At 42.5% G+C, this 12,561-nt stretch overlaps 1 non-coding gene and 1 pseudogene across 1 annotated transcript; both read right to left on the bottom strand.

Annotated features, from left to right (window-relative positions):
- Window positions 1–7,439: 7,439 nt before the first annotated feature.
- Window positions 7,440–10,619, bottom strand: LOC122070174 (annotated as a pseudogene).
- A 233-nt stretch (window positions 10,620–10,852) lies between these two features.
- Window positions 10,853–11,008, bottom strand: LOC122070165. Its single transcript, XR_006137681.1, has one exon. It is a non-coding gene; the product is annotated as a 5.8S ribosomal RNA (ribosomal RNA).
- Between the last annotated feature and the right edge of the window lie 1,553 nt (window positions 11,009–12,561).

Here is a 12,561-nt window from a genome sequence, read left to right as displayed (position 1 = left end):
AAATCTTACAAGAGAACTCACTCAAGTTGTCTCAATTATGCGTGAGAGGGAGAAGGGAACTTTACCCAGTCAACCAGAGCCTAACCCTAGGCATCATCAACCTGTTAGTTCACAAGGACTAACTAATGCACCACTGAATATAGTACAAGGTCAGACTCAACAAGGGCCCTCTAACCAATGTAATGTTGTTTATGCCCTTAGGAGTGGTAGAGAGTACCTACAGAGTGTTCCTAAATCTTCCCCATCTATTACTCCTGTTAACTCTTCTTCATTTGAGGATACAAATGTGCCTCTTGTTCCAGGTTCGTCTGATGAACCTAAAGATTTTTCTGAAACTAAAGATGATTTGGTTGAGGAAACCAAAAATGATTCTTCTGAACAGGGGCAAATCCCTAACAGCCCTTATGTTCATCCTGTCCCATTTCCTAATCGCTTGGTAAACAAAAAGAAGACTGCTTCCATGGACAAAATTTTAGAAGTTTTCAAAAAGGTAGAAGTGAACATCCTTCTTTTGGATGCCATATCCCAGATCCCCGCCTATGCAAAGGTACTGAAAGATTTGTGTACTCACAAACGTATCACTAGTGTGCCCAAAAAGGCGTTCTTGGCAGGTAACATTAATTCCATAATTACTCAGCCTATAGCAGCCAAGTATAAGGATCCAGGGAGCCCTACCATATCTTGTGTCATAGGCAACACCTATATTGAGCATGCCTTACTTGACCTTGGCGCAAGTGTGAATCTTTTACCTTACCATGTGTACAAGCAACTAGGATTGGGAGAATTGAAAGCCACTAGAACTACTCTTCAGTTGGCAAATAGGTCTGTTAAGATTCCTAAAGGGATGGTTGAGGATGTCTTACTAAAGATGGGGGAATTTATTTTCCCTGTTGATTTCATTGTGTTAGATACTAAGCCCTTCTCAACCAAGGATGAGATCCCTATAATTCTAGGAAGACCATTCTTGGCTACCAGTAATGCATTAATCAATTGCCGAAATGGTTTCCTAAGATTATCTTTTGGTAACCAAACTGTTGAGTTTAACATGTTTAGGATTGGCAAGCAACCACATATGGAAGAAGAGATCAATATGCTTGAGGATTTTTTGGATTTTTCTGATGATTTAGTTACCAACTTTGATATTGATTTTGATTCAGAATTCCAAGAGTGTATGGATGAGTTGGATGATGATAGTGAAAATTTCTTTTCTGAAGTCTTGAGTCTTCACACACTTGTGGAGCCCTTAGGACCCCTTTCCAATTCCATTCCCAAACCTTTCATAGTTGAGCCCCCTAAGCTAGATCTTAAGGAGTTGCCATCTAATTTGAGATATGCTTTCCTAGGGCCTGACCAGACTCTTCCTGTAATAATTTCTTCAAATTTGACTTCTAGCCAGGAAGAGGAGTTACTTAAAGTGTTAAAAGATAATAAGGAAGCCCTAGGTTGGACCATGGCTGATATCAAGGGTATAAGCCCTTCTATTGTGCAACATCATATACATCTTATGGAGGATTCCAAACCATCCACGAAACCCCAAAGAAGAGCTAACCCAGTGATGATGGAAGCCATTAAGAAAGAGATCCTAAAGTGCTTGGATCATGGAATAATTTATCCTATTTCTGACAGCCAATGGGTAAGCCCAGTTCACATAGTGCCTAAGAAGTCTGGTGTGACTGTAGTTCCTAATGCCAATAATGAGTTGATCCCTACCCGTGTCCAAACAGGATGGCGTGTGTGCATTGATTACAGGAAGTTAAATGCGGCAACCTGGAAGGACCACTTCCCATTGCCATTCATTGACCAGATGTTAGAGAGGTTAGCTGGACATGAATACTATTGCTTTCTTGATGGATATTCTGGCTATAACCAAATCCCAATTGCTTTAGAGGACCAACATAAGACCACTTTTACATGCCCATATGGAACATTTGCTTACAGGCGTATGCCCTTTGGGCTTTGCAATGCCCCTGCTACGTTCCAACGATGCATGATGAGCATTTTTTCTGACATGGTCGAAAAATTCTTAGAAGTATTTATGGATGACTTTTCAATTCATGGGAATTCCTATTCTGAATGTCTTCATCATCTTTCCCTAGTTTTGAAAAGGTGCATATCTAAGAATTTGGTTTTGAATTGGGAGAAATGCCATTTTATGGTTAAATCTGGTATTGTTTTAGGCCATGTAATATCCAAGGAGGGAATTAAGGTAGATAGAGCCAAAGTGGATTTAATTGATAATTTACCACTTCCTCAATCTGTTAAGGATGTTCGGTCTTTTCTAGGGCATGCAGGCTTCTACAGAAGGTTTATTAAGAACTTTAGTCAGTTAGCCCGACCTCTCACCTCATTACTTGTCAAAGATCAGACTTTTGAATTTTCCAAAGAGTGCCTAGAATCCTTCAAGCAACTTAAGAAGGAGTTGACCAATGCACCCATTGTTCAACCACCTATTTGGACTGAACCTTTTGAACTGATGTGTGATGCTTCAGATTTTGCCATAGGAGCAGTTTTAGGTCAAAGGATTAATAAGTTACCCACTGTCATTTACTATGCTAGTAGGACCTTAAATGATGCACAACTCAATTATACAACCACTGAAAAAGAATTTTTAGCTGTTGTGTTTGCATTAGAAAAGTTTCGGTCTTACTTAGTTGGTTCACATGTGGTGGTGTATACTGATCATTCTGCTCTCAGATACCTAGTTCAGAAGAAGGATGCCAAAGCCCGTCTCATTAGGTGGGTTTTACTTTTGCAAGAGTTTGATTTAGAAATTAGGGATAAGAAAGGAGTTGAAAACCTAGTTGCAGACCATTTATCCCGGCTTCCCAATTCCTTGACTGTTGATTCTCCAGTCAACGAGAACTTTCCAGATGAACAATTATTTGCAATGTCTAGTGAACCATGGTTTGCTGACATTGTCAACTTCTTAGTTTCAGGTGTGACTCTGGATCACTGGTCCACTCAAGATAAGTATAGGTTTCATTCCCAAGTTAAACACTTTTTCTGGGATGATTCTTATTTGTTTAAGATATGTCCAGATTAGATTATCCGACGATGTGTTCCTGATCATGAGCAACATTCTATTCTCTCTTTTTGTCATGATCATGCATGTGGTGGACACTTTGGACCTAAGAAGACTGCCGCAAAGGTTCTCCAATGCGGATTTTATTGGCCCACTCTTTTTAGAGATGCTTTTGATTTTTGCAAGGCTTGCCCTGCCTGCCAGTCTTTTGGCCGTATCAATAAAAGGAACATGATGCCCCTCAACCCTATTTTGGTAGTTGAGATCTTTGATGTATGGGGCATCGATTTTATGGGACCATTCCCTAATTCCTTTGGGAATTTGTACATACTTTTGGCCGTTGATTATGTTTCTAAATGGATAGAGGCCATACCTTGTAAATCTAATGACCACAAAGTGGTGGTCCAGTTTCTCAAAGAGAACATTTTTTCCCGCTTTGGTGCACCACGTGCAATAATTAGTGATAGGGGTACTCATTTTTGTAATCGGCTTTTTGAGGCCCTAATGAAAAAGTATGGGATCACCCATAAGTTATCTACCCCTTATCACCCCCAAACTAGTGGTCAAGTGGAGGTGTCTAATAGGCAGATCAAACAAATCTTGGAGAAAACTGTTAATCCCAACCGTAAGGATTGGTCCCTTAGGCTCATTGATGCCTTGTGGGCCCATCGGACTACATTCAAGACTGACCTTGGCCAGTCTCCCTACTGTTTGGTGTATGGAAAAGCTTGTCACTTACCAGTTGAGTTGGAGCATAAGGCCTTTTGGGCCATTAAGAAGCTTAACTATGATTTGTCTGATGCAGGAATTCATCGTAGGCTCCAACTATCTGAGTTGGAGGAACTTAGGAATGAAGCCTATGAAAGTTCTAAAATTTACAAGGAAAAGACCAAAGCTTTCCATGATAAACACATTCTGCGTAAATCTTTTGCAATTAGTGATAAGGTCTTATTGTACAACTCTCGATTGCATCTTTTTCCTGGTAAGCTTAGATCCCGATGGGATGGCCCATTTATTGTTTATAATGTATATCCCCATGGGGCTGTGGAGATTTTGAATCTAGGAACAGGGGTAATTTCGAAGGTTAATGGTCAGCGTTTGAAACCGTTCCTCGAGTTTCCCACTACTAGTAGTGAAGAGGTCATGGAACTCCATGAACCTTTTTACACTGATGACTAATTTTTAATCAGGTATGACCCCCTTGCATTGTCTTTGCTTTTAATTTTTTCCATGCATTGAGGACATTGCATGACTTAAGTATGGGGGAGGGAAACCAGTTTTTGTTTTTTTTTCTTTCACTTTATTTTGTTTGTTTTTCTTTTTATTTTTGAGCTTGCTAAGGATGAAGTCCTACTATGGCTTTTGGCTAATGATCAGACCATTCAGATGCTTGATGTATGAAAATAAAAGTTTTGACGAAGGTACCCATTTTGAACGTATAAAAACCCTGTTGAGAAGAAAGAAACAAGCATGTGTCTTGAGATGGGACTTTCTTTTGAAAAATAAGAGACCCCTGTTTTATGGTGATGGACCATATGTAAGTCTATGGGTTCCTTGTACTTTTGATTTGGAGTTGAGACCTTCTTTTTAATTTGGCATGGGTTGATAAATGCACAATTTTAAATGAAATGTAGAAATGTGGTATAAAGAAGAATAAGAGTTGATTCCCTTGGAACTAGACAGGGCATTGCGCCTCAGGAAGCGTGGTGTCTTGATCGAAATTCCTTGGGAGGAAACTTCTGAAGTAACTCTAGCATCACTGCCTTTGTGGACATATGCAAAAAGCGAAGCTACATAGTAACTTGGGTGTCTGGTGTTTGCTCCACCATGTCATTCAGGCCAAAAGTAGTGGAGTAGAATAGAGTTTATTAAGCAGAAAAAAAGAGAAAAAAAAATGTGCAAATGTCATTATTGCTTGGTAACATGTTTGGTCAAAAACACTCCAACGCCTTAGTCATTGGTTCCCTATTTCTTCACAAGTGGTTTTACCTTAAGATAAGGATGTTTTGGAAGAGATGAGGTGAGTTCCAAATTAAGAAATATGCTAGTGCCTGGAATTGATAAAGGGTAATAAAAGTTCAAGTGTGGGGTCCCTTGTAAGAGAAATTATCTTTGCTCCGGATTGGTATGAACCATACCTTTAGCCAAAGTTGAGATTTGTTTATTTTGAATTTTGGGTGTATATTCACTGCAAATACCCACGAGACACAACTCGTCCACTAGCGGTGACCTAGGGGTTTAAAGACTTGTTGCACATGCTAAGTGCAACCGTGATTCCTACGAAAGTGAGTTAGGTTTTTTTTGTTTTTATTCTTTTCTTTTTGTTTTGCTCGAGGAGTAGCAAAGTCTAAGTGTGGGGGAATTCTGATGAGCACATTTATGTGTGAAATCTAGGGTAGTAAAACATGCATTTTACATATTTAGAATGGAGCTACCTTGGGTTTTACTCTCTTTTTGCAGGTTTTATATTTTTAAGGCCTTAAGGATTATCGGGTATTATATCTTCAATTTTACACGTAAAGAGGTCCTATTTCTTTTCATGGTTGCGAAGAGGATGAAATTCTGAGCAAGATGGACGTGTTCAATTAAAAGTACACATTCGTTTGGTCACCCGTACAAATGATTATTCTTTTCGGGTCAGAAAAAGAATAATGGATCAGAACTGAACCGAGATACAGAACCAACCCGTTTGCAATTGTCCCAGAGGTACAAGGAATACTCCAAATGCCAACAAGGATCGATGGACCACATCCTTAAGTGATTAAAGATTTGTTTTTGGTAACAACAACTACCTAATGTAGTTGGTGAACTATGGTGTGCAAAATTCCCTTGCTCACCAAGAGATCTCAAGTTCGAATCTCATAGTTGTATTTTTTAGAGAATTTGTTGAAGATTTCCTGCTTTTCATTCACTTAAAGCACTAAGGGCATGGAGGGGATTTCCACATCAAATTAGAAGCAAGGAAAATCGTGGAAGCAAGAAGAGAAAAAAAAAGGAAAGGAAAATCGTGGAAGCAAGAAGAGAAAAAAAAGGAAAGAAAAAAAGGGAGAAATAGAGATTGTCCAAATCTTCTCTCTCCTCCACATCATCACCAAAGATTGTCCAAATCACACAAAGGAAGAAAAAAATCGTCCCTAGGAGAGAGAAAAAGAAGAAAAAAAAATTAGAAAAAAAAAAGAGGAAAGAAAATAAGCAAAAAAAAATTTCTCTAAATTTATTTCTCTCTTCTCTCTCCTCCATCTTAGCACTTTTGGACTCAAAAGATCTCACAATCAATTGTGGGTTTCTCCCTTTTAGGAAAGAAAAATTTGTTACCCTACCTCCCCATTCCCTATAAATACAACTCATGTAAGAGGAGGAGAGACAATTCATTCTTCTTCTAGTTTTTTTTTAGTTGCTCTCTCTCTCCCTCTCTCACTCTTTGATTTTAGTTCTTCTCTATTTTGGCTTTAATCACTTTTGTTATAGTTTTTTTTTTTATGTCAATTAATGCAAGCACTCTTTTATTTTTATTTAGTTCTTTTTATGTTTAGGATTTATGCAATTGAGTTGTAATTTTTTAATTATAGTTCTAGGCTTAGATCTAGGTGACAAGATCAAAAGCTGTGGAGCAATTTTTTTTCAAGTTCAAGCATTGATTCAAGTAAGTAGGCTCCTTCAGTAGTCTTCTCTCCCCCCTCTCATTCCCTCTTATGACTACCCTTTCTTTCTTAATTTAGGATTTTTATTTTCAGTCGTTACATTATTGCTGTTCCTTTCCCCCAAGGTTCATGGCTAGTGTATGTGTTGGATTTGCCCCTCCTAGCCATAGAACCATCGATTTATTGCTTTTATTTTAATTGTCTCCCTTTCTCTAAAGTCAGGTAGAGTAACCCTTGTAAGAGTGACTCTCTGGTCAAGTAGGGAAGCTCATATTATGATGCATCCCTCGGGCTAAGTAGAGAAACCTACTTGTGAGTCTCTCTCTAGCTTTATCCCCTTTCTTTTACTTTATTTTTATTTCAGCTTTTTTTTTTCCTTTATTTATTTATTTTTTTAATTGCGTGGGTTGTTTATTTTCAATTATTTATATATTTAATTTTAATTGCGTGGCTTGCGTCTTTAAATTCTTAGATGACGAATGGTTAGGACGTTATTTTTAGGACGGTAATTAGAATTACATCACAACCATTAATCAGTTCACTTTCGCATTATTAAAAGAAATTAAAAATAAAGTGGCTGCTCTCCTTGTGTTTGACCCGTAGCTACACTGATCCGTACGCTTACGGTTACATTTTAAAATCTCAAACAACATTGTCTGCTGCCCCTCTATGTGGCCCCTCGAAAATCACTCGGGGAGTGGCACCCCCTCCATCAAGGTAGCTCTTATGCTCTTTGCCCCTTTCCAGAAGGAGACATGAACCCCCCAATAAAATATACCGGTCTATTTTTTGAGCTTCAAATATCCAAATCAAATGAAACATGGTATGAAATTAAGGAAAAATCTGGCACACGGAAGCTTCGTGCCACTGGCTTTTCAACCAAGTGCGATGACCAATTGTGTGAATCAACGGTTCCTCTCGTACTAGGTTGAATTACTATCGTGACACTATCATCACTAGGGTAAAACTAATATGTCTCACGACAGTCTAAACCCAGCTCACGTTCCCTATTGGTGGGTGAACAATCCAACACTTGGCGAATTCTACTTCGCAATGATAGGAAGAGCTGACATCGAAGGATCAAAAAGTAACGTCGCTATGAACACTTGGCTGCCACAAGCCTGTTATCCCTGTGTTAACTTTTCTGACACCTCTAGCTTCAAATTTTGAAGGTCTAAAGGATAGATAGGCCACTCTTTCATGGTTCATATTCATACTGGAAATCAGAATCAAACAAGCTTTTACCCTTTTGTTCCACACGAGATTTCAGTTCTCGTTGAGCTCATCTTAGGACACCTGCGTTATCTTTTAACAGATGTGCCACCCAGCCAAACTCCCCACCTGATAGTGTCCTCTACCTGGATCACCCCACCAAGGCTGGCCTTGGGTCCAAAGGAGGGACAGAGCCCTGCCTCCAACTCACGGAGTATGTAAAATAACGTTAAAAGTAGTGGTATTTCACTTGTGCCGTTTCGAGCTCCCACTTATCCTACTCCTCTCAAGTCATTTCATAAAGTTGGACTAAAGTCAATCTCAACAGTGTCTTCTTTCCCCACTGATTCTGCCAAGCCCGTTCCCTTGGCTGTGGTTTCACTGGATAGTAGACAGGGATAGTGGGAATCTCGTTAATCCATTCATGCGCGTCACTAATTAGATGATTAGGCATTTGGCTACCTTAAGAGAGTCATAGTTACTCCCGCCGTTTACCCACGCTTGGTTGAATTTCTTCACTTTAACATTTAGAGCACTCGGCAAAAATCACATTGCGTGAGCATCCACAAGGACCATCGAAATTCTTTGTTTTAATTAAACAGTCGGATTCCCCTTGTCCGTACCAGTTCTAAGTTGACTGTTCGATGCCCGGGGAAGGACCCCGAGGGGGCCATTCCCAGTCCATCACCCTGACCAGCACGCGGTGGCCTACTCTCACTGTGAAAGCAGCTCGAGTAGTCTGTCGATAGCTGATGGGTTTAAAACTGGGACCCTGTGCCTAGCCCTCAGAGCCAATCCTTTTCCTGAGGTTACGGATCCATTTTGCCGACTTCCCTTGCCTACATTGTTCCATCGACCAGAGGTTGTTCACCTTGGAGACTTGATGCAGTTATGAGTACGATCGTGCGTGGTCGGCACTCGGTCCTCTGGATTTTCAAGGGCTGCCAGGGGTGCACCGGACACCACACGACGTGCGGTGCTTTTCCAGCCGCTGGACCCTACCTCTGGCTAAGCCATTTCCAGGGTGGGAAGGTTGTTAAACAGAAAATATAACAATTCCCGAGGCCCCCGTCGATGTCTTCGGGCTTCCTAACGTTGCCATCAACCGCCACGTCCCGGTTCGAGAATTTTAACCCAATTCCCTTTCGGAGCACGTGAGCATACATGCTCTCTAACGGGCTTCCCCCGTCCCTTAGGATCGACTAACCTATGTCTAAGTGCTGTTCACATGGAACCTTTCCCCTCTTCAGCCTTCAAAGTTCTCATTTGAATATTTTCTACTACCACCAAGATCTGCACCGACGGTCGCTCCGCCCAGGCTCACGCCCCAGGTTTTATGGCGACTGTCGTGCCCTCTTACTCATCAGGGCCTATCAGTTGCCCCGACGGTTGAGTATAGGTTGCGCGCTTCAGCGCCATCCATTTTCGGGGCTAGTTGATTCGGCAAGTGAGTTGTTACACACTCCTTAGCGGATTTTGACTTCCATGACCACCGTCCTGCTATCTTAATCGACCAACACCCTTTGTGGGTTCTAGGTTAGCGTGCAATTCGGCACCGTAACCTGGCTTCTAGTTCATCCCACATCGCCAATTCTACTTACCAAAAATGGCCCACTTGGAGCTATCAATTCCATGGCGTGGCTCAACAAAGCAGCCACACCATCCTACCTATTTAAAGTTTGAGAATAGGTCGAGGGCGTTGTGCCTCCGATGCCTCTAATCATTGGCTTTACCCAATAGAACTCGCCTGTGGGCTCCAGCTATCCTGAGGGAAACTTCAGAGGGAACCAGCTACTAGATGGTTTGATTAGTCTTTCGACCATATACCCAAGTCAGACGAATGATTTGCATGTCAGTATCACAGCGGGCCTCCACCAGAGTTTTCTCTGGCTTCGCCCTGCTCAGGCATAGTTCACCATCTTTTGGGTCCCGACAAGTATACTCTCACTCGAACCCTTCACAAAAGATCAAGGTTGGTCAATGGTGCAACCCACAAGGGGATCCCACCAGTCAGCTTCCTTATTCCTTATGGGTTTTACTCGCCCATTGACTCGCACATAAGTCAGACTCCTTGGTTCGTGTTTCAAGACAGGTCAAATAGGGAGCCCGACAGGCCGATGCCCGAAGCATGCAGTTGCCAATAGGCATGCCATCGAGGCACATGTTGCCTACCATGATCATGGTGATGACATCTCCTCAAGCAAAACGCGATAACCCGGCTTGGGACGCCATCGCAATCCACATCGGTCTATACCCCGAGTCGAGGGCGGACTGATTATTAACCGTTTCGCATCCAATCAAGATGCATCGTTGGCCCCCATCTGCTTCCCTCCCGACAATTTTAAGCACTCTTTGACTCTCTTTTTAAAGTCCTTTTCATCTTTCTCTCACGGTACTTGTTTGTTATTGGTGTCTCGCCCATATTTAGCCTTGGATGAAATTTACCGCACAATTGGGGCTACATTCCTAAACAACCCGACTCGTCGACAGCGCCTCGTGGTACGATAGGGTTCGAACATGAAGAGGATCTCACCCTCTCCGGCACCCCCTTCCAGGGGACTTGGGCCAGGTCCACCACTGAGGATGCTTCTACAGACTACAATTCGAATGACAAAGCCGCACGATTCTCAAGCTAGGCTCTTCCCGGTTCGCTCGCCGTCATTAAGGGAATCCTCGTAAGTTTCTTATCCTCCGCTTATTGATATGATTAAACTCAGTGAGTAGCCCCGCGTGACCTGGGGTCACTGTCGAAATGCCATCGAATGGTAATCAGGGTCACCAGAGCCCAATGGGAGCAGAACACACACATGATGTCTGAACAATTGCAAAGTGGCTCGACCCACCACTCATCGTGAAGCTTGTCACACAAGGAGCCCTTGACTTTGGGCTGACTGCACCTCAAACAGAGACACAGGGGGCCAATCTTTGCTCCGCACCACCACCACAAGGGGTAAAGGAGGTGGGGCAACATGACACATGACACCCAGGCAGGCATGCCCTCAGCCCGATGGCTTAGGGCGCAACTTGCGTTCAAAGACTCGATGGTTCATGGGATTCTACAATTCACACCAAGTATCACATTTCTCTACGTTTTTCATAGATGCAAGAGCTGAGATATCCATTGCCGAGAGTCGTTAAGATAAAGATTCGAATCTAGGATGACCACACCACACCAAAGGCGCAATGATGTCATGTCCTTTTCGTTGCGAGTTCCTTGGCACCGACTGCGCCGGTGGTTGTGTTTGGGTCAAATGCTACGAAGGATCGTAGGCCAACCTTTTACAAGGGTCAGGAAGGAAGGAGCTCACGCTCCCACGCCCTACCTTGATCGCATAACACAACATGTTCACGAGTCATGCTAGGCAGGTATCGACAATAATCCTTTCGCAGGTTCACCTACAGAAACCTTGTCACGACTTCTACTTCCTCTAAATGATAAGGTTCAATGGACTTCTCGTGACGTTGATGGAGGTGAACCACCCACGTCGTCACGATCTGAACACTTCACTGGACCATTCAATAGGTAGGAGCGACGGGCGGTGTGTACAAAGGGAAGGGACGTAGTCAACGCGAGCTGATGACTCAAGCTTACTAGGAATTACTCATTGAAGACCAACAATTGCAATGATCTATCCCCATCACGATGAAATTTTCAAAGATTACTTGAGCTCGTCGGCCAAGGCTATAGACTCATTGAATACATCAGTGTAGCGCGTGTGCGGCCTAGAACATCTAAGGGCATCATAGACCTGTTATTGCCTCAAACTTCCATAGCTTGAGAACTCACTTACTTGGTGCCTTGGATAAATGAGGGCACCTCTATTTATAGTCACTCTTAGTTACAATGATTGGCTAAGATATGTACATGTGTCTTACATCCAAAGATTGGGGTGGAAACTAGAAGCTTCCCGTCTCCTTAGTGGAGAACTCTAGAAACCTCCCTATATAATATTTCCTTATAAAATATCTAGAGTTCCACACTTTGGTAGAAATCTCTAGAAATTGGGCCTTACTAAGCCCAATGGTCTAAGTCCATGGGCTTAATGGCTTGACCTGTGGGCCTTCAGTGGGCGGTCTGTGACACTCTCCCCCACCTAATTCGGTGACGTCCTCGTCGCATCTTCTTTGTGGAACCTTTGTATGTGGTCTTGGAACTGCCATAAAGAGTCGACGGGTTACCAACTTGCTTCGCTCTCTGGTAGCTCCTTCCACTTGACTAAGTATTCCCTACTAAGTGGTACTCCTCATCTTCGGATGACTCGATCAGTGATCATGTATTCAGCCTCCTTATCGTAGGAAGTAGTGATAGCCATTGGTGCTCTTATTGAGGCTCCACGACTTGGGTCTTCCTTATCTCTATGGTATGGCTTTATTAGGCTTGCATGGAAGACTGGATGGATCTTGAGTTTAGGAGGTAGGCTCACCTCATAGGATACTTTGCCCACCTTTTTGGTTATCTCGAATGGGCCTTCCTACCTACATACCAGCCCCTTATGTACCTGCCTTAGGGACTTAAATTGTTGGGGTAGAAGCTTCACAAGTACCAAGTCCCTGATCTTGAAGTTTTCTAGTCGCCTCCCTTTGTCAGCCCATTTCTTCATCTTTTTGGTGGCCTTGTCTAGGTATGACTTAGCCACATCTAGCTTTTCTTGCCACTCCTTGGCAACCTTAAATGCCGAAGGGCTC

Source organism: Macadamia integrifolia, unplaced genomic scaffold, assembly GCF_013358625.1.
Source record: "Macadamia integrifolia cultivar HAES 741 unplaced genomic scaffold, SCU_Mint_v3 scaffold840, whole genome shotgun sequence".
Classification (NCBI taxonomy): Eukaryota; Viridiplantae; Streptophyta; class Magnoliopsida; order Proteales; family Proteaceae; genus Macadamia; species Macadamia integrifolia.
The sequence above is the reverse complement of the archived record's forward strand: the minus strand, read 5'-3'. Positions and strand labels throughout refer to the sequence as shown.